Consider the following 6,647-nt stretch of genomic DNA (forward strand, 5'->3'; position numbering starts at 1 on the left):
GGGGGTTGGGGGGTAGGTTTCCTTTTTTATTTGTTGTTGTTTTTTAAGGGAGGTTGTTTTGCTTGGTCTTTTTTCTGGATGTGGTGAGGGGAAGGGGTTTCAAAGTTCACATAGTTGTTGTTTTAAGTCTGCCGTTGTTTTTATTCCTTGATCCTTCAAATACTTGGTCACCACTTTTCAATTCTGTGCTCTGCTGTCGTTCTGTTCCCCTTGGTTGTGTATCATTTCATGTTGGGTTTTTTTTTGTTGCTGATGTTGTTGTTGTTGTTCTTAGTTTGTTGGTTGTTTTGTTTGTTTGTTTGTTTGTTTGATTTTAGGGGGGGTTAATATATATATGTTTTTTTTAAATTTTATTTTATTTCTTTAACCGTTCATAGCTGTTGGGCAAGCTCTGTGGCGCTTGCGTCTGGAAAAAAATTATAAAGGTTCTATATTTGCAGAATTCTGTAACTACTGCGTACTGATTTTTAAAATTGTTTTACCTCTAGCAAAGTATTGTCTACAGTACTGAAACATAAATCTAGATAACAGTGACTTTCAAGACCAGTTAAGACATTTGAAATTAACTTAAAACTCGAGCTGCTGGGGGTCTTCTGTTGTTGTTGTTGTTATTGAGAGGGGGGGGGTTGGGGGGATGCATTGAAAGTTTTTGTTTTTTTTAATTTTGGTTTTTGCTTTATGGGGATTTTTAATGTGTTTTTATCCCATCTTTCTATTGTTGTTGTTTTGTTGTTTTGTCTTTTAATTGTGCGTCATATAATCGTTCTTAACAGCTAGTTGTCGTTTTCGAAATATTTAGCCTGCTGTTGACTGGACATATTATATGCCAGCTTCCTTCTTAAAGAGTTTAAGGGAGAAAAAAAAACAATTACGAACGGCCTGTCAGAACAACACGAGTATCTCACAAGTTTTGTTACGCCCTTTCGTGAAAACCCATTCAAATCTTCCAGATTTCAACCACCATAAACAACAAGAACCAAGACAACTACAAAACCATAATCGCAAACGAAACGACGACGACAGCAGCAATTACAAAAGCAACACTAGTTACAACATCAACTACTACTACTACTACTACTACTACTACTACTACTACTGCTACTACTACTACTACTACTACTACTACTACTACTACTACTACTACTACTACTACTACTACTACTACTACTACTACTACAACTACAACAACTGACTGCAGCTGCTACTGCTGCTGCTGCTGCTGCTGCTGCTGCTGCTGCTGCTGCTGCTGGGTATGATGCTGCTGCTTTTGATGCTACTACTGCCACTACCACTTCTACTACTTCTACTACTAGAACTCAAGCAATGACGCCCACATCCACATAACAACTGCAACGATAACAAAAACAACATCAACAACAATCATAAGAACAGCAACAACAACAAGAACAGCAGCAGTCGCAGCCACAGCAGCAACATCAACAACACTGGCAATAACATTAGCAACGACAACAACATCAGCAAATAAGCTTTCCTTTACGACTGCAATCCCAAATCTCATTCTCCGGAGCGATCACGGATCTCGGCAATAAATTAAATTAAAACTAATCGTTCAGCTAAAAAAAATCGAACGAGGGAGGCTGACTAGGCTTGATGGACAAAAATCAATGGAACCGAACACCAGCGTACGACCGTGCTGACGGATTCGTTTCTACCGAGGTAGACACACAATGAACCCTCTTGGGCTGCCATTAACACTCAGGGGGTCCCAAATTGACGGAACAGATTTATGAAGTGCGAAAGAAACCGTCAACAAATCTCTATAGATATTCAGAGTTGAGAGTCATTCAGCATGTTAAGTTTTGATTACCTCTTTGACGTGAAGTCTGGTTTAGATTAGAGATGGGATGGGTCAATAAGCATGACTATAGAGCAGAGCGTTGTCTCTCTGTTGTGGTTGTTTGCTTTTTCTACCTCATGGGAGTCATCGGAGCTCTGTAAACTTGGGATTTGATGTTGCATTTTATTTTTATCTTTCTGAGGAGGGTAAAGCGGGTCCATAAAGAATTGAAAAAGAATGCATAATATTATTAGATTGTTGTTGTTAGGTTTTTTTTCCTTTGCTCCCTTGTTCTGGAGAAAACAAAAACAAAAAAAAGGGGGACGGGAGGAGAATCGGGTATAATACATTGGTGCCAAAGTCATGTCAGACTGGAAGTTGTAGTTCTGAGGTTTTCAGTCTTGGTAGTCAAGCAAAAATACTTTCAGTTCACCAAGTTGATCTGATAGTTTTATGGCGTACTCACGGATCTCATAGACTTCTTGATAAAGCGTTCTCTTTACCTTTGAAATTACATTATTATATTGGATCTACATGTAGTTTGAATTTTGTTCTTTTTTTTTTGTTTTCTCGGAGACACGAGACTTTTGAAACAAGGCCTATCGAATTAACGTTCTGGTTTGTTTTTGAAGCAATTGATTTCTCCAGACCTTTTACTATGCAGTTGAAAATTTGTCAGTGATTAATTGGTAGCTGCCACACCCGGTAATTGTAGGTTCGGTTTCAGAACATGCTTACTACAGCATAAAGCTCACTGCATTGTTTTGCTACTGATGTAATTTCCTCGCAAGAGAGTTTGGCAATTAAAGCTGGTGGTTGAGAATTGTTTGGGGTTATTATTGATTTCTTTGTTGTCTTGCACGAAAGAGGTGGAATTTCGCAATCTTTGTAAATCCGTAAGGAAATAAAAGGAAAAAGTAGTACTTTGTGCATCCTCTATCTCCCGGAAATTTGGCATGAGCAATATATGCATTACAAAGTTGCTTCGATGTCAGATGATACGCAATATCTTATCAATGCTGCATACACATTTTGTATTACAAAAACTTGACTTTGCTTGCCCGCACTGTGCAACACCATGTTTTAGGGCTATATATTGCTCTCTGATATCAACGATAATATGTTTCAAAAAAACTTAGACCTACCGCTTAAAACCATGATCTACGCTAGTTGGGGAGAAAATTATGAGGAGGGACACTTAGAGGTGGAGTGGTTGGAGGTGTTGAAATAAACATGTACTGGTAGGCGCTGATGTCCACAGCCTGCACCATTAGCCCTAACGATGATCGTGTTAAGAGTTAGTGGTAATGAGTTCGATAATGAATTACTGATGGTAATGATAGGGACGGCACTACAAGATTTTATTAAAATATGACAAGATGAAAGGGGGAAATTAATGACGTGATCAACGGAAGTTACTGGTAGACTACAGTTCGATTAGCGCGGGATTTGTTTCAAAGACATACCTATAAAGTCCTGGAACATTCCAGATATAAGGGTAGAATACAGAATATTCTGTTTGTTGCTAACTTGATGGGGTGATTCGGCGCTATAGCTTTCCGCTAGCAGAAATACGCTCAGTGCTACAACATGTGTGGCCTTAGACTTAAAGTATTTACTACAGTTCTGGGGCATCAAAACACTCAAAAAGAGAACCTTGAAAGAGGTAATTGTCTCATCGCAAATTTTGTCAGAATATTATTCCTCGGGTTACGTATGAATTATTAGTATAGCATTTTAGAGGATCCAATCGGAGAAATGATTGAAAAACCATAACCATTGATGTCTGTTTCACTATGATGATGATGGTGATGATGATGATGATGATGATGGTGATGATGATGATGATGATGATGATGATGGTGATGATGATGATGATGATGGTGATGATGATGATGATGATGATGATGATGATGATGATGATGATGATGATGATGATATATTTTGAGGACTGGTAATTTCTCTTGTATTTTTATTGCGTCATATTTTTTTTTATTTCTTCCTACAGGACTTGCTTCTGGGGGTTTACAGAGCAGAGTCTGTTTTGCCAGTCTGTCTTCTCGGTGTGGCCATGAAGCAAGAATAACCCGCTAGCTTTGTCACCTAAACTAACTCAGGTAAGCTTTGTATAAAAGGACAAAAAGAACTGTTGCTTATTTTATGGACTGATTTGTTACTATTATAATATACTTTCAAATGTATTTCAAAGTAAAGAGTACTATTGGTTGCGTCATTACCCCCACCCCTTCCCGTCCCCGAACCAAAAGTACAACCCCCCCCCCCCCCAAAAAAAAACAACCTCAGAACACCTTCCAATCCCAAGCAGGGGTTTGGCTTGAGTTTAAACATTACTCTCTTCTTATTTTTTGGTTCAACTACAAGAGTTTGGTCGTGGGTGGTGGTTGTGTGCTTTGGTGCGGTATGCACCTTCTTTTCTATCAAACTAAAATCTGTCGTCCTTTTCACTTCTTCTTTATTGTTTTTGTTACTCTCTTGAAACACTTCTAATCTTCGGCGCTTATATGACCATATTATTGTGTTGTAAGTATCGAAAAACTCTAACTAAAACTAAAAGAATGAAGTGTGTAAACTACGAACATTTATATTTAAAAGAACAAGACACCCTTTTATACCATAATTATTTCGTTGCCTCCTGGAACATTTTTTAAAATGAGGAAAATAAGTAATAAACGGTACATTTTACTCCGCATATTACTTTAATAGTTTAGCCAAAGCAACAGCAACAGAATTTTCAAGCATATTTTACGGATACCCTAGTGCTATGGTCTTTAAGATTGAAATTTAGAACTTGTAATATTTACCTTTTACCTGTAAATATTAATAACAGTGCTGAAGCATAAATTGTAATTAGAATAGGCAGGTCAGCAATAACAGCAACTAAGACAACAACAACGAAAGCAACAAAAATACCACCAAATGAATGGCGTTCCAGATACGAACAATCTAGAATGTACGCCATTTTTCATTAGCGAAGCCAGGCGTTCACTTTTCGGCCCAATGCTCCACTGAATCACTTACAGACTTCCAGAATACATGTAGATGATACTGAAAAAGATGATCTCCATGTATTCAGACTGATGTGGGGTGTTGCAGATGTGGAAAGACATTGGGCGGTTGGCGGGTACTTTGGTGTAGTTTAACGCTTTTTTTCCTGTTGAACATCTATCAGGGGGCCCCCGTTGCCTAGAGCTTAAGGTGTTCGCCTCTCATTCAAAGGTCCTGGGTTCGAATCCGTATGTTACCGAAAAATTTTCTTCTCTAAAAGTGTCACCTTTTAACTCCTTTTCTGCTCTCTAGCAATGTTCTGTTTTCTGCTTTCGTTCACACTTTCTGTCCCTACCCTCTCGCCTCCCTTGCCCCTCCTCTGTGCTCCTGGCTCTTTCTGCAGCGTTATACTGCTACTCCTAGACTCCTTCTTACTTCTGTCTTTCAGCCCCACCCTTGATATTATAATAGGAAAGATCTGCACCTAGCCTTCTAGTACAAGGGCGAAAAAACCCATTGTGCACGCTAAAGATACCTCAATGAACTAAAATCGATAGGAGTAAGTTCGACTGCCACCTGGTCAAAATTTGAAATTTCCGACCCACGTAAAATGTTTAATGCGTTCCTCGAGCTCAAATGGCCTTATTGAGTTGCCAGCACTGTAAAACACTTACAAAAAAAACCCCATCTTTCGTCCTTATCTCTCCTACTTCTATTTGTACTTTTGTTACTTTTTTGTAACACATCTAATCATTCGCATATATGACCTAATTGTACTGCAGGTGCCGTAAAATGCGTTAAAAAACAACAACAACATAGAAGCACAGGCCAGAGTAGGTCCCCGATAGCGTCATTGTCAAGTAAAGGAACTCGTGAGCTGTCAGTGTGATTCATTGTTACATTTTTTAAACCGAGGCCTACACCTATTTGGATTTCCGCATTGTTGAGGGTTGGATTTTTTTGTTTGTTTTGTTTTAACTATTGTTGCATTCTGTTTTTGTTTTGCTGATGTTGTTGGTGCTTAAGTTATTGCTTTTGACACAGTTCCATGCTGTCTTTAACCCTACTGCGCAATGCAATGTTGTAGAATGTGCATGGTTTGTTTTTGTTTGGGTTTCTTAAAACTGTTATGCTGTAGACGATGAAGTGGGTATTCAGTGTCTTGTAGGCTTTTTTTCCTATTTTGCTAAGAAACGCTTATCTCACCCTCTTTTTCTTTCGACAAATTAGATAAATATATTAATTTGTTTTTGTTTGATCACCAACCTATTGCAATAAAAAGGCTTTCAGCTTATCGTATTGACTCCTATATTTGCAACTCTCTAGGGGAGTCCCCAAAGACTCCTAGTTTCATCGCCACTGGCTTGTCAGTATCTCTTCTTCCCCCTTTGACTTTGAGCAAAGAGTTGAAGTCTTTACTACAAACTTAATATTTATTTGGAAGAGAGAGACAAGAGTCAGGGGTAACAAAAAAATACGGAAGGGATTATATCAAAAGAAAGATGACGAGATGATGAAAAAGCATCAAAGAGAAGACGTCCTTGATATTTATTCGGAGATGAAAGAGGAGACGACATCCGCGCTGCCACCAGTTTATTGCACCTTATTTGATCTTCTTTTTTCACCCATGGCTACCGATACCAGCCTCTGACAAGTGGCCTGGATTGAGTGGGTATAGAAGATGGTCGGGGATTTGGACACTCACAAAAGCGTCTTTTAGATTTAATAGAACTCCCTGGAATTGAATGGGAGGAAGATGCGATAAGATGACAGTTTGCTGAGGTTCTGGGAGCGAGGGAGAGAGACAGAGAGAAAAAAAAAAAGAGAGAGAGAGAGAGAGAGA

The 6,647-nt window shown here is 38.7% G+C and overlaps 1 protein-coding gene across 3 annotated transcripts in view; it reads left to right on the forward strand.

The window, feature by feature from the left end:
* LOC101851672 overlaps positions 1 to 6,647 on the forward strand; it is a 139,026-nt gene that overhangs the window by 48,002 nt on the left and 84,377 nt on the right. For all 3 annotated transcript variants that reach the window (XM_005107987.3, XM_005107988.3, XM_035972326.1), the window contains exon 2: positions 3,807 to 3,915. The gene's annotated coding sequence lies outside the window, so the exon portion shown is untranslated. The remainder of the gene's footprint in view (positions 1 to 3,806; positions 3,916 to 6,647) is intronic.

Source organism: Aplysia californica, unplaced genomic scaffold (genome assembly GCF_000002075.1).
Source record: "Aplysia californica isolate F4 #8 unplaced genomic scaffold, AplCal3.0 scaffold00648, whole genome shotgun sequence".
In the NCBI taxonomy this organism is placed as follows: Eukaryota; Metazoa; Mollusca; class Gastropoda; order Aplysiida; family Aplysiidae; genus Aplysia; species Aplysia californica.